The sequence below is a fragment of the Tiliqua scincoides genome, chromosome 1 (assembly GCF_035046505.1).
Source record: "Tiliqua scincoides isolate rTilSci1 chromosome 1, rTilSci1.hap2, whole genome shotgun sequence".
In the NCBI taxonomy this organism is placed as follows: Eukaryota; Metazoa; Chordata; class Lepidosauria; order Squamata; family Scincidae; genus Tiliqua; species Tiliqua scincoides.
The window spans coordinates 31,488,778-31,510,516 of NC_089821.1; positions in this window are offsets into that span (position 1 = coordinate 31,488,778).

The following is a 21,739-nucleotide window of genomic DNA, read 5'->3' on the forward strand; positions in this document are numbered from 1 at the left end:
CTTACCTTGTGGAGGTCTCCATAACTACTCTCCCACCACAGGATGGAGCGCAAACCCCATTGGCATGGCTACACCAGTGCTGGAAAGTTGGCTAGGATTCAGCCCTGTGTTGGTCCAAATCCAAAGGCTGAATTTTTTTCTAATGAACTAACACAGTTACCTACAATGCCATAATTCAGCCATTTTCAACCACTGTGCTGTGGCACACTGGTATGCTGCGAATGGTCTGCAGGTGTGCCACAGGAGTGTGGGGCAGGGTCATTTATTAGTCGGGCCATTAGGGGATATGAGCTCCCACCAACAGCATGGTGTGCCTTGTCAATTGTCAAAAGACTGATGGTGTGCCTTGACAATTTTAGTACCTTGTCAGTGTGGCACGAGATGAAAAAGGTTGAAAATGACTGATTCATCCTACTCCCTCATATGAAGAAAGATTTTTAGAAACTGCAGACTTTGGGACTTTTGTCACCACACCCAGCTGATCCCTGTATCCTCACTTTTTTTACTCTATCATCCATCTGATGATGAATTCTGGAGGACTCAAAAGCTTGCTCAAGATTTTGTACTGTTTGGTCAGTTAATTCAACTGATGACCTTTTCTTAACAGAAGGGGGCCAATTCCCCTCTGATTGTCAAAACTGGAGTGACTCAACTCCTCTGTTCCTCCCATTTCACTGGTTCCCAATGCTATGCTATTAATTACACTCATTTTCCTGCATTCTTCCTTCTCTGTGCATGAAAGGACTGGCTGATTTCTTTTCAGTAAAGCCCTGTATGGCTTTATTGAATAACTGTCAACCGCTAGATGTAACTTGATTAAGGTTTCATAATTTAACTGCCGCTAGGCTTGCTGCCTTCCAGCAACCACATTGCAGGTACCAACTGCCAAGCTGGAGAGCTCGACTCCTACTCAAGCAACACTCCACTTTTCAGACTGTCTGTATCCGAAGGCAATTTGGGAGGTGGTTAATCGTGCCAATAACGCTGTGCTTATATTCCAAGGCTATTAAGCCAGCTCTACAAATGGGGAAGCTGAACTACAGGAGCAATGATGCAATTTTTCAGGCACCCTGTTCCAAAGACTCAACTGTGGAATGGGAAGGCAGTGAAAAGCACATCTGTGGTTCAAAAGAGGGTGAACTACAGCTTCAAGCTTGCACCAGCTTCAGCCTGACCAAAATTCTGTCCCCCAAGGAAGGCAGGATTGGCCTCAGTGCAGTTCATGTTTTTACTTCACCTTTTAATTTCCAAGCAAAGTCCTACTGTTATGCACTTCAGTATCTAATGAGAAGGGAGCTTATATAGAAGAGAATGTTAAGAGGGAGTTCAGTGGGAGGGTGGGAAGTCTCTGTCCTGTCTTGATCTCCTGCCTTCTGTTCCCTGACTCCACTGCTTAGTAATGTTCATATCCTCTGCAGATGATCTAAATTTAACCAGAAGTCTAACCTTATGACTGCGCCCATGGCTGTGCCACATCTCACAGGCAGTCATAAGGTTAGACTTGCAAACATTTACAGTACAGTGGTGCTGTCGTGGTCCCACAAGGTGGACTACTAGCTCCTTGCCTGGCCCTCACCTTCCTCCGCTGTAAGACAATTCCACACTTCTTTGTATAGTATTAAGAGTTCCTGGTCCTTCAAGGTTAGAAGAAAAAAGCGTGCGCGAGGGGAAGTACAATGTGTATCTCTTTTATTTCAACGTGAGAGAATTAGACTCTTGATTTAAGCAATAGGACTAAAACATGCTAGTCTGCCATGAAGTGAAAAGGTCTTCCACTGACTTTTGAAAGTGTTCAGGCTTGGATTGCATCGAGTCTCCAGGGGAGGAACTTCCAAAAGTAGGAAGCAGTGCTAAAAGCACAACTTAGTGCCAAATCTTATCCAACTTTCCAGCACTGATGCAGCCCCAATGCAGCCCTAAGTTCAGGGAACAAATGTTCCATGACTTTGAGGAGGCCTTTATGATTGCCCTCCCGTTGCAGGATGCAGCACTTTCCACAATGACACAACTACAGCAGTGCGGCTTTTGGGTAGGACTGGGCCCTAAATATGATATGTGAAACCTGTGATATGGGAGGTCCTGGGGTAGGGGAGTCAACAGTAGATTTGCCCCCCCCCCAAAATCGGGATTAGGACTAAGGAAATGGGGTAGATTTTTTCCTTATGCAATTTTTCCAGTTAAAATGCCTCCCTCCTGGGTATTTGCCTCATAAGGGGGAAAAGTATTACCAGTTGTTGGGGGACAAAAACATGGGAGGGCTATTTCATGGCTTATATGCGGGTTTCCTGCAAGCACCTGTATAGTAGCTTAGATGCCCCGCCCCCCCCAGCCTGATCCTGTAGAGCTTTTCTTATGTGCTTATTGTGGATTTCCTGCATTATGTCTCGTTTGGCCCAAAGTCAGAATGAGCATACATCTGCATTTTTATCACTTGATGACTGCATAATCGAGCAAAAATTAGCACATATACAATGGCCCCTATAGGTCACTAACTGCAGACAGAAATGTTCACGGCATCTGATCATGCCCACCCCTCCTTTGGAAGGTGGGGGTCATTTCTTATATTCTTCTGGCAAGTCATTGAAGGATGTGTGGACTTGAGTGAATCTGTCCACAGTTTCCACTTGTATACGAGCAAACAGCAATTATTAAAACAAGGTTTATGGATCAGTGTCAGAGCAGACCTCCAGATTTGGCAGATCTTAGCTCCTAGTTCAGGCTTGAGCTTCCATTACATCTCACTCATAAACATTCCAAGAGAGAATGGATGAACCAGATGGCACAGCCGGGGGGGGGAGGGGGCTGGATGGGAATAAGAGAGACAAAAGCAGTTTTGCAAAGTTCCTTCATGCAATGCAGGCCTTCCCCAGAAGATGGCACCCTCCAACTCCTTATTTGACTGCATACTCCTGCTGAAGCTAGGCAGAGTTGAGGCTGGGGTGTGTATATAGGTGGGTAAAGTTGAGGCTTCATCAGGCATGGCCTTGTCTCCAGTTCATTCGTAATCACTCACAAATGGTGAAATGAGGAACAAAGCAACCCACATTCACTGCTTGAGAAAAGGCTTGTCATCTACTTGTCTGCTGTGGACAGAGATAAGCATGGCGTTTGCTGAAGCTACGAGGAGCACATGGCTTTCAAAAGGGCACTTTGATTATTTATTACGCTTTTGAAAAGGAAGGAGGCAGGCCCGATGCAAAGCCTTGTCTATGTCCCCATCCCAATGCAGGTAACACCTGCTAATAAATACGTGAAAATAGCTGCATGCAGATGGCCTCTTCTTATAACACAACTGTTTATTGCTACCACAAGCCAATTCCTAAAATCTTAAGCAGAGGGTGAGAAGAAGAAGATGAGAACAAGCAGAACTTAGGTGTATACTCTCTCAAGTTTCTAGTTCAGCTGGACCCAGGATGGTTCAGGCCCTGTGGAAATCCATCATATCCAACTATTCACACAGGCTTCTGCAAAACCAAAGCATCCCCAAGTTCACTCACATGGCCTTCTCACCTTGAGACCTTCAGCATTTGCATCTTAACCAGGCAGTATACAGCAATTTAACAAGACCATCTTCTCATGTTGTTAGGTTCGGATCTAAAAGAATAGCAACTTCGGAGAGCCTGTTAAGAATGAATCAGGGAGACCCTGTTGCTGCAGACTTCCCATGGAAGGGGGAGTGAAATCATTGGTGTTGCTAGGGAGGTGTGGGCCACAAAGAGTGACATGCATGTGTGTGTGTGTGTGTGTGTGTGTGTGTGACACAACTATTGGCCAAAATTTTTTAAATCTTGGCATTTTCGAATAATACCATCATGTTATACATCAACAGATGCGTAATTTCATGCAGAATGCAATGAGACAAACTGAGATTAAATATATCTAGTCTATCAAAAGTTATAGCCAAAAAGACCAGCAGGGTTTTGATGTATCACCACACCAACCACCTGGGACATTGCCCTATCCACTGCATGGGAGGAGGTCCATCATAGGGGTGACACACTGGCCTCCTGCATCGGGTGGCAGAAACCCTAGTGATGCCACTAAATGCAATATCTTCTAGATATTGCACCATTGCACCAAAATTGCACCATTTTTGACCTGCAACGTTGAAAACAGCCCTCTAGTGATGTAAGACAGACTTCTAGATGAGCAAAAATGCATCCTAGGTTTGTTGCCTGCCTAAAAGCACGTGTGTGGGGCATGCAAGATTATGTGGCTGTGGGCTGCATTCACTGTGTTGAACCTGATGCAATGGTCTGGGAGGCTTTAATTTTTTTGCCATGCAATCCAACCCTATCATAGCTACAGTCCTATAATGACATCTGCACAGGGGATTGAAGGGATCAATCTATATGATCCCCTAAGATTGTATAGAGGTATATTTCTCTCATGTAACTGGCTGCCTGTCAATTCAAATTTGATAGGTGTTCCAGGGCCCAGTTACAATTGTAGGTTGGCCCTGGGCCCTGGCCATCCTCTTGGCTATCTGTGAGCTCAATCATTCACAAAGTGATTCATCCAAGTCATGTTATTAGCCATCGTTTTGTTTCTGCACAGCAAGCAGTCACCTCTCAGTCTATTCCTCCCTTTCGTACATTATTTGCCTGCCTGCAGGACTTTTTCCAGTTTGTGTTTTCTGCCTCCCTGACAGTTCCTGGGAATGAGAAAGCTCTTTTCTCCTCCTTTCCAAATCTCTCTCTGGGAAAGGTTGTAAATGACACCAGTGGCAAGTTCTGTTTGCGATGCAATTTGTTTTGCAGGTTGACAGTGTCCCTTTATGATGATGTGACAGTAGAGGTTCCATGTTAACTACCAGCCACAGAATCCTAATAGCATCCATTAGGGCAGTTAAGTAGAATCTGCTATTGGTTCTGTTTGCAATTTAAGTGTGGTAACTCAGCTATGCAAATAAGATTCAGGAAGCAAGCTACTTTTTTTTTTTTTTTAAAAGGGCCTTCATTTTTTTTTTTTTTCAATGAGATCGATACCAAAAGCACCAGCTACCTAGAAATTTATCCTACACAAAACCCCATGGAAACACACGGGTGATATGGAAGAACGTTGCTCATTCCATTTGCAGAAACGTGAGGGTCACGCTGTCAGCAGAGCTCCTGAGGGTAGGGAAGGGCCTCCTTGTGGCCAATAATTCCCTAATTCATCATCCCCAATTGAAACCAAGCCGAAAGACTCGGGCTGCACTGCTTAGTCAATTAATCGGCTGAACAAAAGAGTTAAAACACATTTTTGTCAATTGAAAAGGTGACCCTGATTAACCAAGGAACACATTTTGTAAAAAGAAAAAAAAAATGTTAATTATTTTTAAGGCAATTAAATTGCGCCAGAGAGAATTGCCTCTTTTGAGACGGTGCCTGCTGTGAAGCATGTAAATTGTCTTTTTTTGTTGTTGTTGTCTAAGAAAAAAAGGGAGAAAAAGGTTTTTCCTTCAGAAAGCTGGTTTAAATGGATAAGGGTGGCACAAGACTCCCAGGACCTGAGGCTGGGTGCCAAATGCATGCATGATAGCCGTCACCTCCATCCCTGCTGCTTCTCCTCCTGCTCCCTGGGTCTGGAGACAAAGAGGAGAACAGAGCGAAAGAGGAGAACAGAGCGAAAGAGGAAGTGCGGAGCAAAGGGGAGGCAGGCTACAGAGTCTGACTCTCCCCTCTTCCATATTTCCTGGTCTGTTCTGCCTCATAGTCAGAGAGCGGGAGGACAAGGAGCAGAGGAGACAGGCCAGCAAATGGAGGAAGGTGCTCCTGGCAGTCTGTCATCTGGCCTCAGTTGACCTTGTGGACAGGCCAGTCCCCTAGACTGAATCAAGCCAATGATTTGTTTAGCTCAGTATTGTACAGTGGACCTTCCTCATTAGCAACTGTGGATTTGCATAACCAGAGGTTGGCTGCAGCACCACAGGGCAGTACAAGGTGTTCCCAGAAGCTGGTTTGGGGTCATGGCAAGGCCTACAACCTGCTCTGTTGCCACAGCATGCACCCAAATGCATTGCAGAAGCATTTCCCAAACTGCGCAAAATACTTCTGCATTTGGGTGCATGCTAGGGCCAACAGAGCAGGTTGTGGGCCTTGGCGTAACCCAGAAGCAGCTTCTGAAAGTGCCTGATACTGCCCTGCGGCACTGCAGATGGTGCAGATTGCGGCGCTCATAACCCACAAGTAGGAAATGCTATGTTATAAAGGGGACTTGAGCATCTGTGGATTTTGGCATCCACAGGGGGTTCCAGAACCAAACCCTGGCAGATGCAGAAGACTCATTATACATTGACTGGCAGCAGCTTTCTAGGGTTTCAGAAAGAAGTCAGACCTACCTGAAAATTCCAGGAACTGAACCTGGGACCTGGGGCATACAAAGCATCTCCTCCATTACTGGGCACATGAATTTTCCCTCCTTTACTCACATGCAAATTCATGCATATCAACGAATTAATCAATTTATTGCAAGTTTAATCATACAAGTATTGCAGCACCGTCCTATACATGTCTACTCAGAAGAAAGTTCCATTGAGTTCAACAGGACTTACATTTACAGCCCAGTCCTATGGGCTTGTTGCACTGGTGTACCAGCGCAATGAGGGTCCCGTTGACACGGCAGCCTCTCTGCCACAGAGCTGCCACAGGTGCTGCAGTCAAAAAGCTGCACACCATCAGCAGCAGAGCACAGATTGGCTTCTGGCGGGATCCTGCCAGTAGAGGGGCAGGGATCAGGGGCCGATAGCAGTGGCAGCACCTGCCACATCCAGAACCCCTGGCTCAGCCCAGACATGCCTCCAGCAGACTCCTCGGAGCTACACCAGCAAAACAGCTGACATAGATTGGAGGAGTCAACACAAAGGTAAGTTTGGCCCCTTCTTTCCTTTCCCAGCTGGCCTCATCCCCAGGTGGTGCTCAGGATCTTGTGGCAAATGCACTGGCAGCCCTGCATTTCTCATGATAGGGCTATTAACCTGATTAACCTCTAATGAAATGAATGGGAAAGCTCAACTAATGCACCCCTAAGCTATTCTCAAGATGGTAAGGAAAATAGGTTAGCATTTTAGCAGTTACATGAATCCCACTTTTTTGGGAGGGGGGGTAGTTGTATCAATTTGAGAACACTATAGATGATTTTTTTATCAGGTTTAAAGAATGTTTTTTTACACACAAAGTCATTACAAAGCACTTCAAGGTTCCATTGAACCCCAAGACTAAATTATACCTTCGAGGTTTAATTCTGCTCCAAGTTCACTTTATATTCCCAAAGGTTAATACTGTTGTAGCTCTAACTTGCAACACTGATTTCTTGTTTGCAGGTTAGTGTTTCTTTGGGAGAAAAAAAAATTACCTATTAGGTTATTAGGTACTTGGGATTCCCATTACTTTGTGTGACCCTCTAAGCATTTTTTGGTTTCTGCTCTGCTTTAGTGCAAACCCTCATGTGGGGTGTGTTGATGAGGCCGACGGTGTCACAGTGAGAGGCCCATGAAAATCAGTGCAGGGTGCCTGGGTAAAGTAGGCAAGGGAGCATAAGCAAGCCACGTGCGGCCCAATGCCTTTAGTGCAGCCTCAGGATAAGCAGTGAGAAGAGGTATGTTGTACTCAGCTCCTTCTCCACTACAGGGGAGTCAAGCTGTATCCCTAGGAACGGTGGTGTCAAGTCCTGTGACAAGGTCTTACCTGCCTCTCTCAGCTCTTCCCCTAAGTACCCTCATCAGAGGCATGCTGGCTCTTTTGTAGCTTCCTTCCTTGAAGGGCCTCCCTCCACCACTTTCTGGCCCCACCCCATTCTCACAGTTATTTCTCCCCCTCCCTTGTTAGTTTTGAGCTCTCCCCAGTGCTAATTTCCTCCCCCTCCCTCCAGAGTAAGACCAGAATCTTCCAGAAGATCACTCTGTGCAAGTTTGTCTATAGCAGCGTTTCCCAAATTGTGAGTCGCGAGCCAATTTCAGATGGGTCCTCATTAATTTCAATATTTTATTATTAGACTTGATGTTACCATGGTATGTGACTGCATTTGGGGAAATGTGACAGACCTGTACTTTTAACAAGCTACTACTGGCAGGACAAAGTTCCAAACAACACAGTCCTGGAACGAGCTGGAATCCCTAGCATGTATGCACTGCTGAAACAGAGACGGCCTTAGGAGTGGACCTCAACAGGTGGAAACCCTGGCCTCTGAGTGGCCCGCTTGGAGGCAGGCTGTGCAGCATGGCCTTTCCCAGTTTGAAGAGACACTTGGCCAACAGACTGAGGCAAAGAGGCAAAGAAGGAAGGCCCACAGCCAGGGAGACAGACCAGGGACAGACTGCACTTGCTCCCAGTGTGGAAGGGATTGTCACTCCCGGATTGGCCTTTTCAGCCACACTAGACGCTGTTCCAGAACCACCTTTCAGAGCGCGATACCATAGTCTTTCGAGACTGAAGGTTGCCAACTAACTAACTAATGTATATTCTTTTAACAATGATAGTCAATGGGACTTACTTCTTAGTAAGTGTGCGTAGGATTGCAGCCTAGGATTGTTAAAAATTTTCCTGATTGATTATGTCACTCCTGGTTATGACATCACTTCCAGTGGCTCTTGACAGATTCTCATTCTCAAAAGTGGGTCCCGGTGCTAAATGTGTGAGAACCACTGGTCCATAGCATCTGGAAGTCATCCACTGTGAGTACCTGCACCAACACTGGAGACAACATCACATCTCTGTTGACCAAGGTGAGCATAGGCAGGTCCTTGCTTGGCCTGTCTTTGAGGCAGCCAGGTCCTCTTGTGTTCCTGCTACTGCTGTCACCTGGGTACTCTCCTCTGTCCACTGGGTAAGCCCATGGTTGAACAAAGGCTACGGCGTTTGGGCCTGTTCAGCCTAGAAAAGAGACACCTGAGGGGGGACATGATTGAGACATACAAAATTATGCATGGGAAGGATAAAGTGGATAGAGAGATGCTCTTTACACTCTCACATAACCAGGGGACATCCACTAAAATTGGGAGAGTTAGGACAGACAAAAGAAAATATTTCTTTACACATCGTGTGGTCAGTCTGTGGAACTCCTTGCAGCAGGATGTGGTGACGGCATCTGGCCTGGATGCCTTTAAAAGGGGATTGGACAAGTTTCTGGAGGAAAAATCCATTACAGGTATGATGCGTATGTGCCATGATGCGTATGTGCAACCTCCTGATTTTAGAAATGGGCTATGTCAGATGCAAGGGAGGGCACCAGGATGCAGGTCTCTTGTTATCTGGTGTGCTCCCTGGGGCATTTGGTGGGGCCACTGTGAGATACAGGAAGCTGGACTAGATGGGCCTATGGCCTGATCCAGTGGGGCTGTTCTTATGGGGTTGAATGATCCCCAAGAGCATTTTGGTTAAAAAATTTATTTAGCTTTCTGGAGTCCATGGTACCCAATAGTTTTTGTGTTAAATCAAGTTTTGGGGATGAAATACCAATAATATCTATTTTTACATTTTAAACTGGAGTCAATATGAAATCAGTCATCTCTCTCTGGATTCCAATAGCAGATGGGTGCCAACAGATAAATGGTGGAAAAGGTTTAAACATAATTTGTTCATTAACTGCAACAACAATGTACTTTTTAAGGACCATTGCCTTGAACATTCTGCTTAAGGCATTAGCAAGGGCAGTAAGGCATTCAAAACAGGTTTTTTTCTTTTCCCCAGCCCAGGGGTGTCCAAACATTTTGGCAGGAGGGCCACATCATCTCTCTGACACTGTATCGGGGGCCAGAAAAAAAGAATTAATTTACCATTTGAAATTTGAATAAATTTACATAAATGAATATATTAGAGATGGAACATATATGAATGAATGATAGTCTTGCAGTAGCTCAAGGCCTATAAAAAGCCTTGCGCAAAGCAAGGCCAGCCTTTCCTTCGCTGCCACTGCTGCATCACAGATGTGAAACAGCAAGTAGTGGAGGGAGCCCTCATCCCACAGCTCAGGTGAGAGGTCAAACAGTCGTCCTCTTGCTGGGAGCAGTTGCGTTGGGCCAGCACAGGCTCCAACAAATCTCTGGAGGGCCAGAGGCTCATTGGAGACTGGGGGCTCCCTGAGGGCCTGATTGGGATCCTCTGAGGGCCACCAGTGGCCCCCGGGCCGTGGTTGGTGCACCCCTGCCCCAACCTAATCCAATGCATGTTGCCTCAAAAGTAAGTTCTGGTGCATCCAATGGGACTTACTCCAAAGTAAGGGCACAAAGGGATTGCCACTCTTGTCTAGTTTTAATTAAATCTTTTTGTTGATATTTAGGTAGACAGTTCAGGGCCAATCCTAAACAGTGCATGCCAGCTTACCACCAGCATGCACTGTCGCAAACATGCCTTAAGATGTTGATCCAGTGCTGGTGCTACCTCAGTACTGGCCGGCACTGGGCTAGCACTGGTGGATCACTGCTGCTCTGCCACTCCACAGTTGCCCAAACCACTGGGTGGCACAGAGGTCGGTGGGGGCATGGGGGAGGTGGGGAGGAGGTGTTCCAGGATGGGGAGGAGGCATGCAAGGGACTGGGGCAGGAGGGAGGTGGGACCAGTGGAGTTACGCTCCACTGGATCCTGATGCCAGCAGCCAGACACAGAGGCTCTTGATTCTACACTGACCCTTGGGTCGCCGTAGAATCAAGTAACCCCATTGTGGGGCTACTTGCCTTACCTGGGGGAAGGGGACAAAAGTCCCCTTCTCAGGAGCCACCGGTGCTGCCCAGGTAGTGCTCAGGATGCAGCATTTTCAGAGCCACTACAGCCCCGCGCACTGAATTGGGCTGCCCATCACCAAGCCCCAATGCTTGGTATAGGATGGGCTAAACATTTTAATAAATAGGGAATAATCAATAATTGCAGGATCAACTCATTAGTATAACAGCATCTGAGTGTCAGTTATCCTGAAAAACACGTTTGAACCATGTACCTATAGGTTCCCTTCATTTTAGCAGGAAAAAAATGACTTGGATTCAGTGACATGAACAACAGTGGATAAAACAGAAAGATTCTACTATGTTCCCTTAATGCAGGTTTGTACTGGAAAGGAAGAAAGTGTCGTTTGGCTGTCATGAGGAAGAAAAAGCAGGCTTTCATTCAAACAGCAATGTGGTAATTGATCCATCACCAAGGGGCTCACACTGGAATCCAAAAAGATAAGGTTGTTAAACGTTGACGAATGCATTTTAAATCAACGCCTATCTCTTCATTTGTAGCGTTTGGTGGGAGGGGTGCACACAGTCATCTGTTTCTTTTTTTTTTTTTTTTTTTTAATTACTTACTTTAAGACATGGGTACAGGAAAAATCACAAACATATATGTACAGGGTAATACACAAGGGAAAAAACACCAGGAAATCGCAGAACTGTAGCCGATACTCTTATGTTTCCCTACCTATCATCCTTGAATAACTTATTGTTTATCTAACCACTCATACAATGGTTTCCACAATTTCTGTATTCTCTCTATTTCGCCATCTCCCAATCTTTCCGTCAATACATCTATTTCAACCATCTCATATAATTTCTCAATCCACATCTCTACAGTGGGAGTATCAGGGTTCTTCCACAATCTAGCATACACCAATCTCGCTGCAGTAATTGCATACAACAAAATATGTTTAAGATCATTGTTATAACTTTCAGGAAAAATACTCAAGAGAAACAGTTCTGGTTGGAAATGTATTTCACAATTAAAAATAATTTGAATAGTTCTATATATTTTTTGCCAAAAATTTTTGGCCTTAGGGCAAAGCCACCACATATGATAAAAAAAACCTTTCACCTCTTTGCATTTCCAACACTTATCGCATGTGCCGGGATACATTTTTGCTAATCTATCTGGAGACAGGTACCATCTATAAAACATTTTGTATATGTTTTCTTTCATTGTTACTGCCTTAATTATCTTCATATTTCTCTTCCAAAGCTGGTCCCAATTATTCATTGTTATATTATGTCCAATATTTTTTGCCCATATAATCATTACCTCTTTTACCGATTCGTCTACCATTTCCATACTCAACAAATATTGATACATCCTTCTGATATAATTTTGCTCATTTGATAAAAATATTTTATCAAATTCCGTCTCCTCTGGGTAGATTCCTTCTTTTTTATCTTTCAACCATCTTGTTTTAATCTGTAACTCCGTCAACCAATCCAGTTCAATCCCTTTCTCCCACAATACCTCTTTTGAGTACATAACTGCTTTCTCATCTAATAATTCATCATATCTCCTATTCTGTGAACCTCGCAACCACATTGGCCTAGTATCAATTTCTAACGGTTTCACCCATCTTGGAATCTTCTCGTAAACTTTATATCTGATTTGTTCCCAGACAAACAACAATGCTCTTCTTATCAGATGTTGTTTAAAGTAACTATGATATTTGACTTTATCATAAATCAAAAAGGCATGTGGACCAACCTGCAAATCGTGTAGTTCTAATTTTAACTCTCTAGATTTTTCGGCTTCTGCCCAATCCTTTATCCAATTTAATGCCGCTGCATAGTAATAAATTTCCCAATTTGGCATTCCGAAACCAGCTCGTTCTTTCACATCTTGTAATAATTTCATCTTTATTCTAGCTTTTTTCCCTTGCCAAATGAAATTAGCCATCATTTTATTCAAATCTTGAAAGAACACCTTTTTTAATAAAATTGGGATTGTCTGAAATAAGAATAATATTCTTGGCAGCACATTTGACTTAACTGTTGCTATTCTACCCAACAATGATAAATTTAATCCATTCCATCTTTTTATGTCTTTCTTAATCTCCATCATTAACTTTAGATAATTATTTTCCATCAACTCACTACATTTATCTGATACAGTAATTCCCAAATATTTAACTTTCTTTGTGATATTAATACCAAATTCCTGTAGTTGCTGTTTCTCTTGTTTTCTCATATTTTTCACTAATATTTTCGTTTTATCATAATTTATCCTCAATCCTGCCATTTTACCGTATTCTGTCAGATTCTCTATCAAATATTTTAAAGACTGGGTTGGATTCTCCAAGATAAAAGTGAGATCGTCTGCATAAGCTTGAATTTTAAATTCTTCATTTTGGACCTTCACTCCCACAATTCTTTCATCTCTTCTTACTATATTGTTTAATATTTCCAGAGTTATGATAAACAGTAATGGAGATAGAGGGCATCCTTGTCTTGTTCCCTGCTGGATTTCTATCATTCTTGTTATGTCACCATTTATCTTTATTCTTGCCGTTTGTTTGGTATATATCTTCTCTATAACCCTTATAAACTTTGGCCCAAAGTTCATCTGGTACATTTGTTGAATCATAAAGTTCCAATTTACTCTATCAAATGCTTTATGCGCATCTACGAAAATTAATCCTAATTTTTTCTCTGAGTGTGCCTCAAAATATTCTATTATATTAATAATAACTCTCACATTATCTTTTAAGTGTCGTTTTGGCAAGAAGCCCGTTTGATCTTGGTGTATTATTTGCAGCAGAACTCTCTTTAATCTTCCAGCCAATATTGATGCAAAAACCTTGTAGTCTGTATTCAAAAGAGAAATTAGCCTATAATTTCTAATTTCTTTCTTTTCTGTTCCTTGTTTATGTATTAACGTAATTAAAGCTTCTGTCCATGAATCTGGAATATTTCCTGTTTCCCATATATCATTAACCAGATTCTTAAATGGTAATTGTATCGTCTCTTCAAATAATTTATAATATTCTGCTGGAATGGCATCTGGTCCAGGAGATTTCTGATTTTTCTGTCTTTTGATTGCTTCTGATAGTTCTTGCATGGAAATTTTTTGATCTAAAATTAGTTTCTGTTCTGATGTCAATTTTAGCATATTGTTTTTTAATAAATAATCCATTTGCAGGTCCGGATCTACATTATATTTCTTGTATAATTGTTGAAAAAAATTTTCAATAATAAGTTTAACTTCTGAGGATTTGTATTTCTCAATTCCATTTTCATCTATCAAACTATTTATAAAGTTCCTCTGTCGTTCTTTTTTCAGTCTGTGTGCCAGCCATCTTCCAGGTTTATTAGCGTTTTCAAAATAATTCTGTTTAATTAATCTTAATTTTCTCTCCATTTCTTCCGTTTGTATGATTCTGATCTCATGTTGAAGTTTCTGTATATTCGCAACTAATTCCTCTCTAGATGGATTTTCTTGGAACTCCCGCTCTTTCTTCTTTAATTTTAAGGTTAGTTCTTTGATAAGTTGGATTTCCTTCCTTTTTTTCCTTACTGAAAATTTCATCATAATTCCTCTAAAGTACGCTTTACTTGTATCCCAAATAATTTGTGGTTTCATTTCTGGATGATTATTTATTTTAAAGAACCAGCTCATTTCTTCTTTAGCTAAGTTCACAAAATCTTTATCTTTCATATCAATAACATTCAATCTCCAGAGCCCTTTCCTCCGAGATCTATTAAATTTTAAACTAATTGGATTATGATCCGCGAAGGTATTTGGTAATATTTCTGCTTCAAATGCTTCTGTTGTTGCTGTAATCCAACACATATCTATTCTTGACCATACTTTATGTCGTGTCGAAAAATAAGTATATTGCCTTTTCTCTGGATTTTGGACTCTCCATGCATCAATCAAATTAAATTCTTCTGCCATTTGTAAGAAAGATTTGGGTAGATTACCTCCTTTTTTTTTCCTTTTAACTGATCTGTCTAGGTTTATGTCAAACGTTGAGTTAAAATCACCTAACAAGATCAAGTCAAATTCATTTAGAGTAGCCAATTTTCTATGTAATTTTTCAAAAAATTTTTCACGAGAGTCATTAGGAGCATATATATTTACCACCAATAATTTCCTTTCAGCATATGTGATTTCTACTATCAATATTCTGGCATCTTCATCTGCATAAATCAATTTTGGACTCAACCAAGGTTTAACATATAAGGCTAAGCCTTTTTTCTTCCTTTTTGTTTCTGCTGTATAAAATAGTTCACCTAACTTCTTATTTTGTAAAAATTTCCAATCTTTTTTCAATATATGTGTTTCTTGAATTGCTATTAGATCTTTATGCTCTTTTTCTAACTGATGAAAAATCCTTTTTCTCTTTCGTGGTGCGTTTAATCCATTAATATTTATGGATAAAATCTCAAGTTGGGTATCTGCAGCTATCATTCTATATTTTTCCTTTTTATTTTCACTTCTCTTCTTGGTTGACATCTTTGTTGTTTAATTTTAATGGTTTCTTTCTTTTCAGATTCATCATCCTGCTCCTCTTCCTCTTCATCTTCTTCTTCCCCTTCTGCTTCTTCATCTTCTATGCTGTGGTCCAATCCTACTTCTGATTCTTTCTCTAAGGATGTTGTATCCTCTAGAGACGCTTTAATTTTTCCTCGATCATAGTTATCCTTTCTTGCATCTTTTGGTAGTTCTTGTTCCTCTTGATCTCTTTGCACCGTCTCCAAGAAGTTTCTCATTTTCATTCTTGATGTTATACTATATCTTTTCAGTTGATATGTAAAGACTAATCCTTCCTTGTGGATAAAACAGAAAGATTCTACTATGTTCCCTTAATGCAGGTTTGTACTGGAAAGGAAGAAAGTGTCGTTTGGCTGTCATGAGGAAGAAAAAGCAGGCTTTCATTCAAACAGCAATGTGGTAATTGATCCATCACCAAGGGGCTCACACTGGAATCCAAAAAGATAAGGTTGTTAAACGTTGACGAATGCATTTTAAATCAACGCCTATCTCTTCATTTGTAGCGTTTGGTGGGAGGGGTGCACACAGTCATCTGTTTCTTAGGATCTTTTTTTTTTTCCTGGGCACAGATGGCAAGCATCAAACACTGATAGTGCCCCCATGTAGAGCAGTGTGAGCATTTTTTCGATGCAGGTTTCCAACATGGGGTTCCCATGCCCTTGTTTTTTCACAAGAGGTCAGGATGCTAGATTGGTGAGTTTGGGCTGAAATTAATGAATTAAGGTTGTTTTGCTTTTGATTTTTTTAAGCCCAAGCTTCTATGTATTTGTGGGTGGCACTGAGGGATTATTTCTAACTGTGTACCTCCATACAGATTGTTTGCTTTGTTCGAGAAGCCAGAGTAATAGTAAGGAATAGGGACATTGAAGTCAACTTGCTGGTTGGAGAGATTCCATATTTGACCTTTCTGTGTTTGATTACCAAAGAAGCAGTGGAAAGAATAACGAGCTCTACAGTAAAAGAAGTCAAGTTTACCATGTAGAAAGTGAAGCCCAAATTACACATTGTGTTAAATGTGTCATTAGCTTTGATTAGCTTTGCTTTTGTTTACTAAATTGCTCTCTCTGTGTGTGTGTGTGTGTGTGTGTGTGTGTGTGTGTGTGTGTGTGTGTGTGTGTGTGTGTGAGAGAGAGAGAGAGAGAGAGAGAGAGACTTTATATCTTTGTCCCAATCACTATGAATCCCCCTCCCCAATGAATCCTGCCTTCTCTGTACAAAGATCAGCAACAAAAGGAGGTTTATCAGAGTGGGATCATTCAGGGGTTAAAGGATTAAATTTTTCCTCCCTCTCCCAAGAACGGCAATTTCATAAGCAAAAGTAAGCACACTTATTAGTGACACATTTAATGTAATGTGTAGTTTGGCCCTCAAGGGAAAATAAGAGTTGCCTCAGAATGACTGTATCCCTTAAAGAACAATTCACAAAGCAGCAGCAAAGTGATTAAGAATCACTGTGAGTTACCCTCTTGGCTTCTCAGGAATACTGGGCAGCTCTTACTTTTTATACCTAATGTTTCATACCTCTTCTTGTCCATGAGTCTCCAATATTAGATGGAACAACATGTAGTGAACAGGGGCGTGCAGTCAGGGGAGGCAGGGGAGAGAAAGCTTCACCAGACCCAATAATTAAACAAAAACCCTAAAGACCCACAAGCAAAATCAGTGAGTTAAGTAGCACACACATACACACCCTACGATAACACAAGGAGGCAGCTAGCAGCCGATTCACTGCAATTATGGCTGCTTCCTATGATAAACAGGCAGGGCTCCAGCATCAATAATCGCTGGAGAGGCAGCAGGCAGGGCTGCCTCAGATTGCTCCATAAACATAGAAAGGAAAGCAACAGGGAGCCTGTGCAGGCTAGCCTGCTGCTGTATAGTGCACCAGGGAGGCAACTATTGAGCTACTGCCATTGTTTGTCTATAGATATACCTCTTCCCCTGCAGCCACCAGTGGGACTCTCTCTCTCTCTCTCTCTCTCTCTCTCTCTCTCTCTCTCTCTCTCTCTCTCTCTCTTATGGAAAAAGAGGTGGGAAATTCCATCCAAAGCAATGGTTCTGCTCCCCCCCCAAATCATTTGGAGATGGAAGCCAAATAAAGTCACCTGATGGTGTGCTTAGCTCTCATGCTTGCCTACAAGGCTGGCTGCCCTTAGCTTGTAATGAGTTGCTGCTTTATTATTTCAGCAGTATCCAAAGGACACGTTAAATAGATTTTACTAGGGAGACAAAGAACTTGGCCGCATCTGAATGGCAAATGGAGGAAACAATTTTATAAGCTCATTACGCCTCACTCTGCTGAAATCATCTAAGGAGCCACAAAGTTTACCCTTGCCTGAAAGACAATGTGACTTTGTGAAGAAAGCTGATCAGTCACAGTTCTTGGGCAGGGCAAGGCAAGGCAACTTGGAGGGAGAAATCTAAGCTGCAAGCCATATCTGTGGAAAACAACTGAGCATGCAGAAAAAGAAAAGAAAAAGAAAGAAAAACCTTCACACTGTGATTAGCAGCGCGGGAAAGAAGGGCTCAGCGATCACAAGACACTGCCACTCTGTGAACTCCCATTGAAATGCAACCTGAACTGGCTTGTCCAACATCTCTCCCTGGTATGCGATCAGCAGAGGCAGTCAGTCCTCCATTTTCCACTTTGCCTAATGAATGTGATATTAAGCTGTACATACCCCACAAGGGAATGATAACAAGTTATTCTTTGTATTGGTATAAGCGTCTTTTCTGGAGCAGCCCAGAGCCTTGACAAATTATTTGCCCGTCACTGAGAAAAGGCAGTGGTGTCAGATGTAAAAAAAAAAAGTCCTGCAGCAATGATTAGAGGATCCCATTACATGTGCCAACTTCTCAGTCTACCCGCCCACAAAATTATAGCATCCCAAGCGGTTCAGCTGATACATTTTGTTAAACAATCGGCTTGGCAAGGCCGGGTAGTGAGCCCAAGTGTTTCCAATAGAGCGGGCCTGAGATGGTGCACATGCCAACACTCTCCATGGCTGCCCCAGTCCGAGAGACAGATTGTTTTTCTTACAACTCCTAGCACTTAAGCTAAGCAACGAAGTATAGCACTATTAATTAAAACCTTTGCTAAATTCAGAGTACCTTAGATCAGTGGTTCTCACTATAGCACTGGGACCCACTTTTTAGAAAGAGAATCTGTCAGGACCCACCAGAACTGATGTCATGACCAGAAGTAACATCATCAATCAGGAAAATTTTTTAACAATCCTAGGCTGCAATCCTACCCACACTTACCCAGAAGTACGTCCCATTTACTATCATTGTTAAAAGCATCTTCATAGTAGACTGTTAAAAGTACAGAACTGTGACATTTCCCCAATGCGGTTATGTACCAAGGTAACATCAAGTCTAATATATGAAAAATAAAATATTGAAATGAATGAGGACCCACCAGAAATTGGCTTGCAACCCACCTAGTGGGTCCCGACCCACAGTTTGAGAAACACTGCCTTAGATTTTAAGCTCTCATTCCCAATGCTTTTCTTTCTTACACACAATTTATTAATATAACATACATTCTTAAATCAATACAGGGGAATATGACTTCCATGCTGGTTAATGCGCTTTCCAAAGGAACAGAGAAATGTAGTTTTATTTTTATTCTATTTATTTAAAACAATTATATCACATAAGGACTCAACTGACAACAAAATTTAAGTAAAAACACACTCCCTTAAAACCAGCATAAACAAAAAGAACAGCAAGTACAATAAAAAGAACACAATAAAGCCAGAGTTGCCAATTTATTAAAAAACCAGATTATTAAAAAAAATAAAATCTCTGAAGTTCTGATGAACAAGCCAGGCTTTCAACTGGTGGTGCCAAATCTAATAATAATAATAATAATAATACAGGTATTTATATACCGCCTTTCTTGGTCATCAGATTTCTCCTCAGACTTTAATTCAAGGTGGTTTACATAGGCAGGCTATACTAAATCCCTATAGTAATTTTTACAATTGAAGAAGGTTCTGTCTTTCAAGAACCACAACATTTCAGATGGATCTTTTATGATCTGGTATCACATTCTGGCCTCCATTTTCCTCCCACACAGGCTGACAGCGGCCAAAGAGCAGGTGGAATAACTTGGCTCGGCTTGTCAGCTGCTTCAAGGTTTACGGTGCCGGTGGCCTCGAACTGGCGACCTTTGGATATTATCTTCAGGCAAACGGAGGCTCTACCCTCTAGACCAGACCTCCTGCCCTAACAATAACAATAACAACAACAATAACAACAATAACAACAATATTATTATTATTATTATTATATTATTATTATTATTATAATATATTATTATATATTATAAATATATAATTATATATTTATATGTATTATATATATATATTTATATATAGTATATATATATATATTTATATATATACTATATATATATTATAAATATATATTATTATATTATTATAATAAATTATTATATTATTATATTATATAATAATAATAATAATAATAATAATAATAATAATAATAATAATAATAATAATAATAATCTGGTCATTGGATTACTCCTCTGACTTTATTCAAGGCAGTTTACATAGGTAGGTTTCTAAATCCCTAGAGGCCAGAATGTTAAACCAGATCGGAGTGTAACATCTTGAACGTGGTGGTTCTTGAAAGAGAGAACCTTCTTTCAATTTGTAAAAATCCCTGCGTGGATTTAATAAGCCTGCCTGTGTAAACCGCCTTGAATAAAGTCTTGAATAAAGACCAAGAAAGGCGGTATATAAATACTGTATATTATTATTATTATTATTATCTTCTTGGTTTGGTCTCACTTCTGGCCTCCAGTTCTCCCACATAGGCTGATGAGCAGCTCCATCTCTCACATGGAGGGCAGCCAAGATGCTTCTTGCTCACACCAAGAGCAGGTGGAATCACTCAGCTGGGCTTGTCAGCTGCTTCGCCATTCTCAGCTGTTCAGGGAGCTGCCGGTGTCTTCGAACTGGCGACTTTCTGATGTCATCTTTGGGCTAACGGAGGCTCTACCCTCTAGACCAGACTCTAGACCGGACCTCTAGACCTCCTGCCCAAAGAAGGATGTCAGCTGCATTTCCAGAGGAAGGGAGTTCCACAGAGCAAGGATCACCACTACAAAGGCCCTGTTGTAAGTTGACACACAATGGGTTTCCAATGATAATGGAACCCATAAGACAAGATCTTAAAGGTTGGGCAGATCCACATTTTGTAGGTGGTCCTTTAGATTCCCTGCCCCAGACCACTTAGATCTTTAAAGGCAATAACCATCACTTTGAATTGGGCCTGGAAACAAACTGGCCACCAATGCAGCAGAAGGTGCGGTATGATCACAAGGCCTCTCCACCATCAGAATCCCCACAGTTGCATCTCCATTTCCTTCTCCAATCCAACACAAACCTGTGACATAGGTTAGGCTAAGTGATAGTGACTAGTCCAAGGTCATCTCGCATGCTAGATGGCTGGGTCTCCTCTTTTCACATGTGACAGTCTAACCACACTACACCATCGTGGCTAGCTTATTACCTAATAACCAGGAGATGCCCTTCCACATCCTTTTACTTATGGCAAAGCATGGCAAGACATTGACAAGGCAAATGGAAGAAAAGCCCCCAGAGGTAAGACAGAATAAATTGATAAGAAGCTTCATGATGCTTGGCCAGTTGGATCATAGAAGCACCTGATGGGAATCATTCCATTGTCCAGTTCTGTTTCATGCCTCCAACCGGGTTCACCTGTTAGAAATGTGACAGTTATGCTGATCATGGTTCAGGATGTGGACTCACCTCCCTGCATTACAATCTCTGCGCATGAACTGGAGGTTGTCCATGACTTTGTGTACCTTGGCTCAACGATCTCTGACACTCTTTCTCTCAATACTGAACTAAACAAACGCATCGGTAAAGCAGCTACCACGTTTTCCAGACTCACAAAGAGAGTCTGGTCCAACAAGAAGCTGACGGAACATACCAAGATCCAGGTCTACAGAGCTTGCGTCCTGAGTACACTTCTGTACTGCAGCGATTCATGGACTCTTCGCTCACAACAGGAGAGGAAACTGAACGCTTTCCACAAGCTGCCTCCGACGCATTCTCGGCATCACTTGGCAGGACAAAGTTCCTAACAACACAATCCTGGAACGTGCTGGAATCCCTAGCATGTATTCACTGCTGAAACAGAGACGCATGCGTTGGCTCGGTCATGTCGTGAGAATGGATGATGGCCGGATCCCAAAGGATCTCCTCTATGGAGAACTCATGCAAGGAAAGCGCCCTACAGGTAGACCACAGCTGTGATACAAGGACATCTGCAAGAGGGATCTGAAGGCCTTAGGAGTGGACCTCAACAAGTGGGAAACCCTGGCCTCTGAGTGGTCCGCTTGGAGGCAGGCTGTGCAGCATGGCCTTTCCCAGTTTGAAGAGACACTTGGCCAACAGTCTGAGGCAAAGAGGCAAAGAAGGAAGGCCCATAGCCAGGGAGACAGACCAGGGACAGACTGCACTTGCTCCCGTTGTGGAAGG